General features: G+C 30.1%; 1 long non-coding RNA gene across 2 annotated transcripts in view; it reads right to left on the bottom strand.

The window, feature by feature from the left end:
- Positions 1 to 15,488, bottom strand: part of LOC104649174 (uncharacterized) — a 28,618-nt gene extending 13,130 nt beyond the window's left edge. Inside the window, exons 1-2 of one of the 2 annotated variants that reach the window (XR_003248181.2) lie at positions 14,682 to 15,488; positions 14,467 to 14,614 (exon numbers count right to left, since the gene is read on the bottom strand). This is a non-coding gene — a long non-coding RNA (uncharacterized lncRNA). The remainder of the gene's footprint in view (positions 1 to 14,466; positions 14,615 to 14,681) is intronic. The other variant, XR_002028481.3, reaches the window with a different exon arrangement.
- Between the last annotated feature and the right edge of the window lie 675 nt (positions 15,489 to 16,163).

The following is a 16,163-nucleotide window of genomic DNA, read 5'->3' as shown; positions in this document are numbered from 1 at the left end:
CTAATTGATAGCTAATTATTCTAGCACTTTGTTTTTATTAAGAAAGTAATTTTTTTGCTATTTTTGTTGCGATAATATCTGATAATTCGTATTTTAATTTCGCATCTTTGTTGAGGTTTAAATTAGGCTTCTTTGAACCTAATTTTTAAAAATCTTTTCATTGAAATTTTCATAATTCCTTTGGATGATGATCTTGATATTATAAGGGACAATTGATTCTTGAATTTTAACTGTCTTGATTAAATGTGTTATTATTAAAAAAAATTGTAAACTGCCTTTGATGTTGAGTTGATAATACCTGTTGATTTTCTCAAATATTTTCCCAATTTGTCTTTTAATATAAACTTGTAATACCTCCAGGTCTTGCGGGGATCTTCCTTCTTCACATTATTTTTTTGGTGTAGTAGAGATTTCATAATTTATAGTTGATGTGTTATTTGACAATGCCTGTAACATTTGTTGACTATTATTATTTTCAGATAAATCTTGGACTTAACAATCTTCACCTTGTGACTTGAAAGAAAAAAATGGTGTTTTCATTTTGGTTATTCCTGGTCACATTAATTCCCTCGAGAATTCCTTTTAGAATTTTTGGGAGATTGTTTCTTTTTATAAAATAAAATTTTATGGAAAATTTATGGTTGCATTATAGTCATTGTTTATTTATTGAAAGAGGGTAATTCCTAGGGCTAAAAAATCCACGAGGAGAAGAAGGTTTAGTAACATTTATTGTAAAAGTCTCTTGATGAAAAAGTGCATTTATTTGAAAGATGTTTATATCTTTTATGAAATTACTTACATCTATTGACATAATATTCAGGTAAGGAAAAACGAGATTCTTTCCTAGCATACTGGTATGTATGCCATCTAATTGGGAGGTATAAGGCTTTATTTGAGTGATGAAAGGAATATCAAGTATAATTTATTCATTTATATATTTGGTTATCATCAAATAATTTATGAAACATTTGGTTATCATCAAATAATTTATGAAACCAATTTGATTATTGCATATGTTAGTGTTTATAATTTATTTTATGCTATTCTCCTCTTTTGGAGAATAAACGTGTAGTGCCTTTGTCTAAATATTTATGAGGAATTAATCCTTCAACAATGCAATTTTGATATGCGCCTGTATCAAATAATGCAATTTTATGAATGATATAATTTTAGTCTATAACTGATGTAATGGGTATGTGGTAGCTTTGTTGTCGAATGACAATAATTGTATTCATTCCTAATTTCGAACCTCTACGAGAGACTCTACTTCTTTTGAAGTTTCTCCAGCTTGTGATTTACATTCCTCCAGTTCTTGTTTGGGTGGTAGATTTTTAAATTTTTTATTAGTGACTGACTCAATTTCTAATGTGCGGTGTCTCTGCTTAATTTTAGTTATTTCATCTCTTATTTTTAACAACTCGTCCTAAATACTTTGTAGAGTTGTTTCACGTTTAATTGGTTGTTTAAATTTATTTAAAACACTTGTCATAGAAAAGGTCTTAATAGTCCTATTATTCGGCTGTTTATCAAGAACTAAAGCTCTTAAGGCGATTATGTATTTTTTCTTGAAATCGGGATCCTCAATATAATCTATCATATAAAAAAAATTTCTTTACTACTAGTAATGAAATTTATGGAATGCTTGTCGCAGGTGCAAATTGCACTGCCACATTCACAAGAGTCTGATTACTTACTATCATTAGAATCATACACTATATTTAGTTGATCTTAATCGCTAAGATTTTCATCGGAGGAGGAGTTGTTTCTATTATCTTGTAGGATAGAATACAACTTACATATAAATTCTTCTTCTATTTCTAACATATTTATTTTGTCTTTCTTTTTATTCATGGCAACAGTCTTTGGCTCGATATCCCTTTCTTCCATAGCCCCAACATCGTTCAGTGTTGTTTGGTTTAAATCTATTTTTACTAGGGTCATGGTTGAGCCTTTTCTTGTAATGACATGGTTTGACCGATTTATCGTCATTCTTATGGATTCTTTTAATTTACTTAGAAGCCTCTTTTGATGTGGAAGATAGGTTAATATAACCGATGTGTTCAAAAAAATTTCCTACTTCCTTTTGTGATATTGTACTATCCTTTTATTAGTTGATTTTTAAGTTTCATATCTGTACATAATTGTAATTTAGTAATGTTTATAAAACTTATGAGGTCACCATAGGTTAATTTATTATAGGGAATTTTTCCTTCAAACGTTTCTTTAAATTTGAGCCTAACCTTTTCATCAAATAGAGTTGGTAAACCACTAACAAATTTTTCTTTCCGATGGCCGTGATTGCAGCCTTCGCGAATCATGACTTTGTTTATGAAAAGAACTTTATACCACCTAAAATCATGTAACTTTGGACAAGATAGATTATAAACTATTAACCTTTTGTCTTGAAAGGATTGTGGTTCACCTATAAAGTGTTTAGCTATACTACATATTAAGCTGGAAGTAGCATCTTGTAGAATTTGATTTTCTACTGTTTGCCCCCCCCAGGTTCAATTTTAACTATAGGGATAATAGTAGTTGCATTTACTACCTTTTCCCTATTATCTTAGGTAAGGTAGTTGTCCCATCAATTTTTTAACGTGCCAGTAAATTCGACGGTAATTAAAGTAACAATTTGTTTATCGGACAAATTTTTTATTTTATATGCCATAATGGCCATACTCATTTCATGTAATTTATTATATATTTGATGTTCTGTGATTCAATCAACATACCTTTCCCCAATCTCACTTCTAGAATGATAAGTATGTGATAGAAATAAATTTCCTCCATGCTACATATCCACATATCCGGAAAGGAAGGTATCTTATAATAGTTCTTTTTTATGAAATAGGTAGAACCTAATTTATTAACTTCATTGTCATTATCTTTGATAAGTTATTTATGGACTTAGATTTTAGTCTTTCATTAATTATTCCTATAAGTTCATCAAAAAATTCAAATTTCTCTTAAAACTTAGGAAAATTTATCTTTGGGAAGTTCAGGTAATTTAAATATTGGGTGATTTTCCAAATCTTTATTTTTACTCTTATAGATAGAGATTGATTTATCGTTAATATCTGAACAATTATTATCTTTAATGTCTTGGTCCGGCTCTACGACACACACAATCTAAGCTAATCCAATGGAAAGTACGGGCTTGCCAATGTCTAAATCGGAAATTATCTAGTTACCCCACTTCAATGAATAAAACTAAGAAGAAAAGTGGAAGAAGAAGAACAACTACTAAATCCGAACCTACAACCCTGACCGCAATCTATGATTTGACGCCATCCGTCCAAGGAAATCATAGGGACTTATTGAGACTCCGTAAATATCTATCTAATATTAGGAATAAAGTCAGTAACATAATTGAGACTCTCCAAAAATCTATGGAGTTGTGTTTTATCTATTGATCATCCGGAAATTTTGATTACAACTGTAACGATCCTTTTGGTCATTTTGAGTACTAGAACTTTTATTTCATAAAATACTTTTCGATAGGTTCTAAATGGGTATTTTGAATTATATATAATTATAATTATGAAATTAGGAGGGTGGTTTTACTAATTTATTTATTTGGTGGTTAGAGAAAATAATATTAAATAAGTAGTGGGTCACTTTTACCACTTTTATAAGCCATTAGATAATTAGGATAGTAAATAATCTGTTGAAGAAAAAAAAGAAAAATAGAGGAAAACAACCTAGGGCGACCAATATGCTCAAACGATCGAGAAGAGGGTGGCTTCCTCCTACTTCATGTGCGTGAGGAAATGGTAAAAGGTTAGTCTTTAGTATATATGTATATATTGAATAGGTGGAAATCCTATTATTATAATATTAATATTAATTGAGTTAGATAAGAACTAAGTGGAAACTAACAATGTTTAAGTTGCATGTTGTTGCTGCTAATATGTTTTGATATTGTAAAATTAGGGAATGGACTATTGTTAGTGTAGATAGTGACGTTGGGTTAAGAAAAGATTGGCTTCCATATATCTATTAATTTCCAGTGAGATTATTTTTAAGAATTAAGGATATTTGTTGATGGGTATAATATCTATATGTATATGGAATGAGTTTAGTTTATGGTATCATATATGTTAGGGTGAGAGAATTAAATTATGGGTGTGAGACGTATGCACTGCCATTGCAACCTATTTTGGTGGTTCATTCCTGTTGAATACATGTTTTAATTTTAGGACATAACTAATCTCTCAATTAAATATTGTTTTTTTATATTTGTCATATGTGTGGTGATAAATTATGGAATGGAACAAGATAGTTGACATAATTGAACAATTATGAGTGTATCACTACAAGAATTAAGGTTCTGCCTATTGATTTTAAAGTTTCTTACATTATTATATTATAAATTTATGATATGATATATTTAGATAGGTAATTAAATATTAAGAGTGTTGTATTAGTTTAATACCAATAAAATTATGCTAATTGGATTAATTAAATATATTTACCATTAGGTTTGAACTTCACAAAAATAATTATAGAATTAGGTTGGTTTTTGGGTGTAGGCTAGACATAATATGATATGTGTGTTTATAGACTCGTTAAGTTACAAGTTATAGATATACATTTGATAGATTGGAAAGGTTTGAAGGCATTGAGGAGTAGGAAAAATGTTGGAATAGTAGTTTGCTTCACTTCGGTTCATCGGTGGTGGTAGGTTATGGTTTATGGTATTTGATAGTAAACTCTTAATAGTGGCTGATACGCATTAAATCATATTGTGAATTTTTCTATGTACTTGATTATGTGATTGTGTGGCTTGGTCGTGTTTTTTTTTCTGATTTGTCTGAAATCCCGAGACCGTGGAATGTATAATCTTAAACTATCTCTAGCGAAGTAATGCCTTAAATAATGAAGGCTCGATGGAATATTATTAACGAATGAAAAAGTGGTTATATTAAATGATAAATTAATGGTATTATTGGATAAAAGTTTCATGTTCCGACATGATATTCTTTGATCATAGTGTCACGTTTCGACATGATATTTTTGGATCGGAGTGTCACGTTCCGACACGGTATTCTAGGATCAGTGTGTCACGTTTTTCCATGATATTCTTTGATCAGAGTGTCACATTTCGACACAATAATATTAAAGGAAAAATATGTTGAATTAATGGATGATACTAAATTTCAAAAAACTAAACTCCCAAAATAGATTGGTTTGGAGGCATGAGTCTTCATGTGTGATCTTGATACCGTTGACTTAATACGTGCTTATTTTATTGTTATTGACACTTTTCATGTTTTTTGTTTCTTATTACATGTTTAGTGCTATAGGTAAGTTCATACTATTATTCTTTGTATATTAGTTACTATTTTAGATTGATTGATGATACTTAATCTATACATGTTTCCTCGTACTGAGCCCTACTTGTTTTCTTATTTGTTTTCCTTTTATGAAATGCAACGAGTGTACCTATTACTTCTAATTTCCCTCAGCTCTAGTCACCTTCCCGCATATCAAGTTCCAGGGTGAGCTATCTATTCAAGCTTGTGTTGGGTTCTCTCGGTCATGACATTATGTCCTATAATTTCGGACACATACCACTCTATTCTTTTAATTTTGGTGTATTTGATATTCTTAGACTTAGTATTGGAGATTACATGTCCTTTATGTGATGACTTTCAGGTTTTGGAAATGATATTTAGTAACATCTGAGTTTCCGCGTTATACCTTTATTTTGTAAGTTAGGTTAAATTGTTTGGTTCGCCCACTTAAGAGGTTAAGTGTGGGTGCCACTCGCGACTCATTTTTGGTCCTGACAAACTATGTATCAGAGCATTAGGTTCAATGATCTCATCACACAAGGAAAGGTCTACTAGAGTCTTGCGGGACGGTACGGGGACACCTTTACTTTTCTTCAAAAGGCTATAAAATTTTAGGAAAACTTCATTCTTTTTTTTCTTTTGTGCTACTACTTGAATCCAATTGGTCTAGGTGATACAAATTGGTATCTGAACTTCTTCACTCTATTTTACACATATTAGCACTTTATAAGTTGAAATAACATGGCTAGAAAAAAAAATGCTCTTAATAAAAGATATATTTCAACTATTAACTATAGACACATAATTACTAGTGACTAGGAAGGTCTTTTTATTAAGTTCATAAGGTTGAAACCCTTATTCTTCATGGATAGTGATTCTGAAGATGTTTATGCCTTCATTGTTGATTTTTTGGGTTGCTTCATTAAATGAATATAGTGGAGAGTCTTATTGTAAAGTTTGAGACATACTAATTTTGAGGATACACAAAATGTGGTGATGGTATCATGTTGAGTTTAGGTTAATGAAGGCAGTATCTATGTCTTAAGGTAGCATTTTCCATTTTCTTCGTGGTGAAGTATATATCCCGTACTTTGAGGGATATGAGGTAGAGAGGGTGATACAGATGACATTGATAAAGTGATAACATTTAAGAAGTTTCATAAAGGGAAGGCTAGATAATGGACACCATTACTAGAAAAATACAAGTTAGTGAAGTTGTCGTAACGCATATAGATTACTCAGCGAATTATGAAATTATGTTGCGCTAATTGAAGTTAGAATCACTACTTCAATTTTATAAATTGAGTGTATATCAGAGAGGGTCATGATACAACTATTAAACAATACTGATGTTTACTTATTAGAGTTATGAAGTGTGTTACTTTTGTTATCGACCTGAAAGAATGCAAATATATTGGGGGTAAACACAGAAAGAATTTCATAATATTCATAATTATTTAATGGGTATCTTTTGACTATTGATTTAAATACTATGATTCGATGGAGGGTATTATTTTATGTAATTAATTCAATCGTTGAGTGGAGAGTCAATCAATAATTTATATGATTATCTATATGTTGTGGTCCATATATAAGAATGACTTATGAATAATAGGTTACACTTTCAAATAAAGAGAAATATTAAGTCGTTTACAAGAAGCTCAACACGTTGTATCATCAACTTTGCGCTTCACATAGGAACTCCATCACTTGAATTCATGTACTGTTGATATGTTAGGAGGAAAATAGTGTTTTGACATTAAGTATTATTAATTGATGGTGTTTTATCCTTATATAAAACTTGGGGACAAGAACTAATGAATCATTTATGACCTAATGATGAGCCAATGATTTGTTGAGAAGAGAACAGCCAAAAAATGTAGGTATATGATTTTGTATAGTTACTACTGTGCTATTATGATGGTGGCAATATATCATCTTAAGCGATTTGTAATATATTTTATGAGTGAAAAGAGGTTGTTTTTAACATTGATATATTGGGTATAACTAATGGATTTTTTTGGGTGTTAAATTATATAGTTGGTAGTTCATAATACTTTAGATGTAGAAAGTGGAATGATGTGAAGAGTACGTGGAGTCGGACAAAAAGAGTATAGGTATAATCATACAGAGGACTCTTGATTTTATCTTAAGCTTCAATAGGACAAAGTTATAGGGAAAGAAAGTCCTAATAAATTTACTTAGGTGAAGTATTTGTAAATTTTAGTAAGAAAGTGTGTATGAAATTGGGTTAGTCACTTGAATTTGATTAGTATACCTAAGTGTAAGTTTTAGGTCGAGTAAAAGGTTCACTTCGTGGTGATGACAAAGGATAACTGAGCATGATGATAAATTCGTGAGGAATTGTGATTGAGATGAAATGATATAATAAGGATTTTTTGTTGAACGAGTTTCTTTTATACGTTACTAACGATTTGCGAGCATATAATGTTGTGATTTTTCACTATCTAATGAATAATGTGGTTGTATGGAAAGTTTAAGGAGATGTGGGGACACTACTTGAATTGAATTTGAAAGATTTTGAGTCATAATGGGAAATAATAATAATAATAATAATAATAATAATAATAATAATAATAATAATAATAAAATATAAAAATTGTTGGATACAGTGCAATCTTCAGAAAGAGGTAAGAACAAAAATATTTTATCTAATTACAAGGGATAAAGAGGTATCTTTTGGAGGTCTAGAATAGGATTTATGACATGTGGTTTCATATATTTTAATATTGTCATGGTTTTATTGTCACATGTTTATCAAATTGGTTAAAAGCTATTGAATAGGACTTCAGAAAAGAGTCTTCAGACGTTCACTTCGAGTGGGATGATAAGTTATGTTGTAGTGTTGAATTTATTAATAAGTATGGTTGAATTTTTACTGAAGGATATGGTAAGGTCGATAGAAAAACGATCAATAATAAGCTAAGATACACAAATTCATACATATCTTAAAGGTATGAGCTAATATCGATGAATAAGGGGACTAGGTTGCATAGTTGAATTCAAAATCCTAAAATTCAATAGTAAGTATACAATCGTAGTGTTATATTTATCAAGGTATGAAATTGTAAGATAAGAAATGATCAATTGAATTGAGTAGGGAGCTTTTAGAAGGATTTGTGCATAATTTTATGAAGAAAATTTGATTTCTTTTGATGGTTAAAGGACCTAAGGGGGCTTCACATAATGTTTTAATTTAAAGGCTAAAGTGAAAATAGTCAAGAGTTTTTGGCCACATAATAAGATTGGTAAGCGAGCCACCAAAAGGAACAAAAGTCTGATGTATTGAAGAGTTCATAATATTAGATTTTGTGTCATGGGAATAATTTAATAAAGGTAAAATAATCAAACCTCTCATATATAGAACCATGGTTCAAAGTTGAATGTTGTATAAACTTTCTCTTATAAGCTTAGATATTATTGTGAAGTGTGGAGTCATTCAAGAAAAACTTATTAGGAGTATATCATTTACTTTTATTACTAATATTGAGTTTTGGCTTAGGTGGAAAATGGTGAGGTATGAAAAATTTAGTGTTTACATACGGGTAGATTACTCAAATTGTGATAGATGGCAAAAGAATGATATACAAGGAAAGATCACATTCTAATTTTTTATTAAGCATTTAGAGTTGGGTTAATACTACTCTACTGATGAGACTACATAGAATGTTAAGATGTGTTACCTAAACATTTGATGGTGAATAGAGGTTATGAGATAATAGTATTCAAAATAATTTGAGTGACCAAGAATTCCCCAAGTATTGAGATGAGGTATATGATGGTGTTAAATGGTAGCTAAAAGATGGGTAAATTTGTACCTATTGTACCGATCCTTTTGATCGTTTTCTGTAGTAGAACTTTTTATTTCATAAAATACTTTTCTATAGGTTCTAAATGGGTATTTTGAATTATTTGTAATTATAATTATGAAATTAGTTGTGTGGTTCTACTAATTTATTTATTTGTTGGTTAAAGAGAATAATATTAAATAAGTAGTGGGTCACTTTTACCAGTTTTATAATTAGACATTAGATAATTAGGATAGTAAGTAATTTGATCAAGAAAAGAAAAGAGAAAAAGAGGAAAACATTCTAGGGCGATGAATATCCTCAAACAATCGAGAAGAGGGTGGCTGCCTCCTACTTCATATGTGTAAGGAAATAGAAAAAGTTTAGTTTTTAATATATATGTATATATTGAATTAGTGAAAATCCTATTATTATAATATTAATATTAATTGAGTTAGATAACAATTAAGTTGAAATTAATAATGTTTAAGTTGCATGTTGTTGCTACTAATGTGTATTGATTTTGTAAAATTAGGGAATGGACAATTTTTAGTGTACATAGTGACCTTGGGTTGAGACAAGACTAGCTTCCATAAATCTATTAATTTCCAATGAAATTATTTTAAAAGCTAAGGATATGTGTCGATGGGTATAATATATATATATATATATATATATATATATGGATCGAGTTTAGTTTATGGTATCATATATGTTAGGGTGTGAGTATTAAATTATGGGTGTTAGACGTATGCACTACCATTACAACCTATTGTGGTGGCTCTTTCCAGTTGAATTCATGGTTTAATTTTAGGACATAACTAATCTCTCAATTAAATATTGTTGTTGTTATATTTGTCATATGTGTTGTGTTATTATGGAATGGAGTAAGATAATGGACATAATAGATCAATTATAAGTGAATCACTAGAAGAATTAAGGTTCTTCCTATTGTATGTTGAAAGTTTAGTATTGGGTCGTATAATTTGATGGGATTTGAATGTTTCTTACATTATTATTTTATAAATTTATGTTTTGATGTATTGAGATAGGTAATTGGATATTAATTAGAGTCACCATTAGGTTTGAACTTTAGAAAATTAATTATGGAATTAGGTGGATTTTGGGGTCTAGGATAGACATAATATGATATGAGTGTTTATAGAATCTTTAACTTACAAGTTATAAATATACATTTGATTGATTGGAAAGATTTTAAGGCATTTTGGAGAAGGAAAAATGTTGGAAAAGTAGTTTGCTTACTTCGGTTCTTCGGTGGAGATAGGTTATGGTTTATGATATTTCATAGTAAACTCTTAATAGTGACTGATATGTATTGAATGATATTGTGAAGGTTTCTGGGTACTTGATTGTGTGATTGTGTGGCTTGGTCGTGTTTTTTTTTGTGATGTGTCTGAAATCCCAAGACCGTGGAATGTATAATCTTAAACTGTTTCTATCTAAGTAATGCCTTATATAAAGAAGGCTCGATGAAATATTATTACCGAATGAAAAAGTGGTCATATGAAATGATACATTAATGGTATTAATTGATCGGAGTGTCACATTCCAACACGTAGTTTTGGATCGGAGTGTCACTTTCCAACACGTAGTTTTTGATCAAAGTGTCACGTTCTGACACGATATTTTTTGATCGGAGTGTCACGTTTCGATACGGTATTCTAGGATCAGTATGTCACGTTCTGTCACGATAATATTAAGGAAAATATGTTTAATTAATGGAAGATACTCAATCTCAAAGAACTCAACTCCCAAAATAGATTGGTTTGAAGGCACGAGTCCTCATGTGTGATCATTATACCGTTGACTTAATACGTGCTTACTTTATTGTTATTGACACTTGTTCATGTTGTGTGTTACTTATCACATATTAAGTGCTATAGTTGAGTTGATACTATTATTCTTTGTATATAAGTTACTTTTTTGGGTTGACCAATGATACTTACTCAGTACATGTTGCCTCGTACTAAGCCTACTTGTTTTCTTCTTTGTTTTCCTTTTATGAAATGCAACAAGTGTACCTATGACTATTTATTTTCCTCAGCTGTAGTCACCCTCCCGCATATCAAGTTCCAGGGTGAGATATCCATTCAAGCTCGTGTTGGGTTCTCTCATTCATGACATGATGTCCCATACTTTCAAAAATATACCATTTTATTCTTTTAATTTTTGTGTATTTTATATTCTTAGACTTAGTATGAGATATTAGATGTCGTTGATATGATGACTTTCAGGTTTTGGAAAATGATATTTAGTAATATTTGAGTTTCCGCGTCATGCTTATATTTTTTAATTTAGGTTAAATTGGTTCGTTCGCACACTTAAGAGGTTAAGTGTGGGTAGCACTCGCGAGTCATTTTGGATCGTGACAAGACCTCTATGGCTCTACAAATGGGTTCAAAGATTCCTTTATATAATTCATGGACATGGAATGGCCAAGGAATATAATGGAAGTCTGGAATAATTTAATATTTTTAGCACATACTACTAGACCATTTTTCTTGACAAATTTTAAAAAGGTATGGAAATGTTTAAAGTGTTGATCCATATCTTCGGAATATATTAATACATCATCTAAGTACACTATAGAAATTTGACTGTATTGATTACATATATTATTCATGATATTTTGAAATTCAAACAGAGCATTTTTTAGTCTGAAAGACATCACATTCCATTCATATTATCCAAAAAGGACATTGAAGGTTGCTTTATATTTGTCTTTTTCGGCGATTTGTATCTGCCAAAATCCTGATTTCATGTCAAACATACTATAAATATTAGCATTTTAAGTTCTCTTAAGAAGATCACGTTTGTTAGGTATGGGATACCTAATCCATTTAAATACCTTATTAAGGGGCTCATAATCGATAACTAGCCTTGGGGCTCCTCTTTCTTTTTCTGCACTATTGTTGGCATAAAAGGCAGAGCAACTCCAAGGTGACTTGGACGGTCTAATATTATTTTTGACAAGTAAGTCATTAATTTCCTTTTTACAATATTCCATTAATTCGACTTTCATTTTAATGAGTATTGCCTTAGTGGGGATGATATTTTTGTCGAATCCCTCAATATAAGGTAATTCAACAACATGATTTTTCCTTCTCAAAATTCATTAAGAAAATTAGAACAAACTTTTCGTTCTATTTCTCCTTGTAAGCCTTTCATTTTAGCTTCTACTTCCGGGTTTTTTTTTAAAGAGGATTGAATTCTTTTAATCTTGATATCTTCTCTTAGATAATTAATTTGTTTTTAGTAGATTTATTCTAAATATATTTTAATTTTTTTGGAGGTCACTTTCAGTTATTGATATACTATTTATAGATGAGAAGATAGTCCCTTTTCCTAAGATATTGGTGTGAATTCCATCTAGATTAGTCGTATAAGGCTTTAGTTGTGTTATAATGGGAGTTCCTAAAATCATTTTTTCATTTACGTCTGCAGTTATTAAAAAATCATTTATGAAACAAATTCCATCATTACATATGTGTCCCTTGTGGAGTTTATAATTTATTTTAAGTCTTTCTCCTGTTGCGGAGAATAATCGAGTAGTACTTTTTTTAAGATACTTAGTAAGGATAATTCTGTCATTTATGGAACTGTGATCTGCACCAGTATATAATAAAGCAACCTTTTGTATAGAGTAATTTTTATGAATAATTAATGTACTGGGTATATGATAGGTATGGCTTTAATTATTGCAATAGTATTGACTCCTTAATTTTTTTTTAAGTTAATGGTTCTAATTCAAATTGTGAACTTTGTCTTTTGGTGGATATATCTTCTGAAGTGTTAAGTTTTTGTTTGATTATTTTGATTTCTTTCTTTACATGTATTAATTTTCTTTGAAGATCTTGAAGTGTTTTTTCAGAAATTTGTTCTCTATTGGTCCTGCTAACGGGTTTAACAATATGATTATTTATTTGTTGATTAAGATTTATATTTTTTAATTCTCTCAAGTATTTTTTTCTTATAACCTTTATATTCTATATGTTCAATTATATCAAAGAAAACTTCTTTATTACTATTGCTAATGACATTGATGGAGGGGTTATCGTAGGTGCAATCTGTATTTTTACTGCCACTGTAAGTTGAGTTATTACCTTTAGACTTATCCTTTATTTTAAATTGGTTACCTCAACTATAAATTGTGCTGCAACTATTGTGATTTTTATTAAGAATTGAGTATAATTTATTTATAATATTATCTTGTAGTTCTAACCTAGTTATCGTATCCTTTCTTTTGTTAGGGGCATGATTATCCTTAGCATTACATCCGTGTTTTCCACATTTCAACACACATTAATGTCTTAATTAACTAATCTAGATTTTCTTTTATACTATTGGGATTTGTCGTGTTTGTTGTTATATCTTTTACGATGATTTCTAGCCCTCTTTAATTGATTTTTATGTTTTATACTTGTTTCTAATCTTATGAGATTGCCATAGGTTAATTTTTTTTAAGGTTTTTTTCTTTAAACTTATCCTTTAATGTGCTAGTAAATCAAGTTGTAACCATAGTAGGTAATTGTATAACTGATAACTATTTTATTTTATAATCCTTAATAGTTATTACTATTTTATTATAAATTTGATACTGTATGAATTTAATATAAGAAAATTCTGGTAGTTTAATTATTGGACGAGTTTCTAGATTTTTAGTTTCATCCTTATAGAAAGAACTTGTTTTACTTTTGTTAGTGTTGATTATATTTGTTATAAAAGATAAGGAAGTAATAATTCTACCATTTGTCGGTAGACTAATTTCTTCTAAAGAAGGAAATTCAGAATCAACTACCTTATTATTATTACTATACCATTTATGAATGAGTATTTCTAACGACTCATTTTGATTGTCTAATTTCCTTGTGTTTTCAACCATTTAACAAAATCTATATTAAATTATAACCTTCTGATATCACTAAACCACTTATTTCTAAATGTTTCTGATAGACAATATCCTTATACATATCCTTGTTTTTTAGTAGAGTTTTCTGGACTAGTCCAACCTTTATTTGAATAATTAAAATCTGGTTCAAAAGGTTAATCTAAATAAATCATGCCAATATAATTCTTAATTTTTTAATGAATTTTACTAAAGTAGCATTCTTATTATTTTATTAACCTTTAAGGTAGTATCTTATTATTTCATTACCTTTAATGGTAGTAAATATTAAATATTCTAAGTATTTTACACATGGTAGAATAGAAACGAATAATTAAGTGTTTATATAGTACAGAGTATCTAGCGGAGAGAAGAACATTATCCCTGCAATTAAATGTCTAATTTAAAGATTACTACCGAAATAATAAATTCATTGTGTAGTTATTGTTGTTACCTTTTCACTATTTTTCGTTGATATTATTCCTATAGGCTTGGTGACGGTAACTCCCTCCGGATCCAGCTTTACGACACACACAATCTACGCTAATCCAACGAAAAGTATGTGCTCACCAACGTCTAAATCGAGAATTATTTGGCTACCCCTGTTCAAGGAATAAAACTAAGAAGACAAGTGGAAGAAGAAAAACAACTACCAAACTCTGAACTTACCATCCCCACTGCAACTTAAGTTTCGACGCCATCCGCCCAATGACAACGTATGGACTTATCCGCTCCTGCTCATACCCTTCTCGGACAACTTGGCTCTGATACCAATTAAGGGGAAGGACCAAGTTTCAACACGAAATCCTAAGTGAAATTGGGCAGAGTAACAGAAGGGAGCAAGAACAAACAAAGCTTAAAACAAAATATTAAGAAAGTTTAAAGAAAAGAGAATAACAAAAGTAATAGTAAAATTAAAATTAAAAAAACATGAAATCAAATAAATAAAACAGTAGAGAGAATGCTTAAAATAGAACTTTCTATTGATTTAGGGAAAGAGAAAAAATAGATTGGAGAAGGAAAAATGGAGAGAATTGTAGAGGGATTTTGAATGCCTCTTATTAGTACAAGTTCAATGCCTTAAATAGGCATCAAAAGAGTTGATTAATCTAACTTTTTATGTCCTCTATATGACATGTGTGCATACACTAATACACATTATTCATTTTACATGTAACTACTACCTACTAAAAATAACTGATGATAATTGTACGTGGCTTAGAATAAATGACACGTTAGCTGAAACTACTTACATAGCCTTCACTGCATGTTTGTCTTCTTTTGCTGAAATTTTATCTTCAAAGCATATCATGTTATTTTGTCTTCTTGTTATTTTGTGGCTTTATTCTTGTGGGGTTCACATGTTGGTGGAATTTTTGACATAGTTAATACGCTTACTTTGTCCAAATGCTGATTTATAATTGTCTTGAAATTTGTATACCATATCTTTGCACGTACGGTTCATTGTTGAATGCTTCTGTTCTTGATATTTCTCTGAGTGATAGCTAAGTTTTCTGGCACTTTTTTTTATTAAGAAAGTAATTTTGTGCTATTTTGTAGCAATAATATCAAATAATTTGTATTTTAATTCCTTCACGGAACTCAATTCGTCCCCTTAATTTGTATCAGAGCCAAGCCGGCCGGGAAGGGTGTGAGTAGGAGAGGCTAAGTCCTATGCTGTCCTTGTGCGGATGGCGTCAAAACATAGGTTGCGGTCTGGGTATATGTTCAGCGTTTTGTAGTTGTTGTTCTTATTCCACTTGTCTTCTTAGTTTTACTCATTTAAGTGGGGTAACTGGATAATTCCTGGTTTATACGTTGACTATCCCGTACTTTCCGTTGGATTAGCTTAGATTGTGTGTGTCGTGGAGTGGGACCGGAGGGTGTACCCATTGCAAAGACTAAAGGAATAAGATCAAAGAAAATTAGTGAAAAAGGTAACAATAATTACTACACAGAATTTATTATTTTCGTAGTAATCTATAAAGTAGAAATTTAAGCCTAAGGATAGTGCTCTTCTCTATGCTAGATACTCCGTAATTTATAAACTCTTAATTATTCATGTCTACTCTACCATGTGTAAAAGACGTAGAAAATTTAATATTGACTACCATAAAAGGTAATGAAATAATAAGTAAAGATACTATCTTA

This window comes from Solanum lycopersicum, chromosome 9, assembly GCF_036512215.1.
Source record: "Solanum lycopersicum chromosome 9, SLM_r2.1".
NCBI lineage: Eukaryota > Viridiplantae > Streptophyta > Magnoliopsida > Solanales > Solanaceae > Solanum > Solanum lycopersicum.
This window is presented reverse-complemented; position numbering and strand designations above follow the sequence as displayed.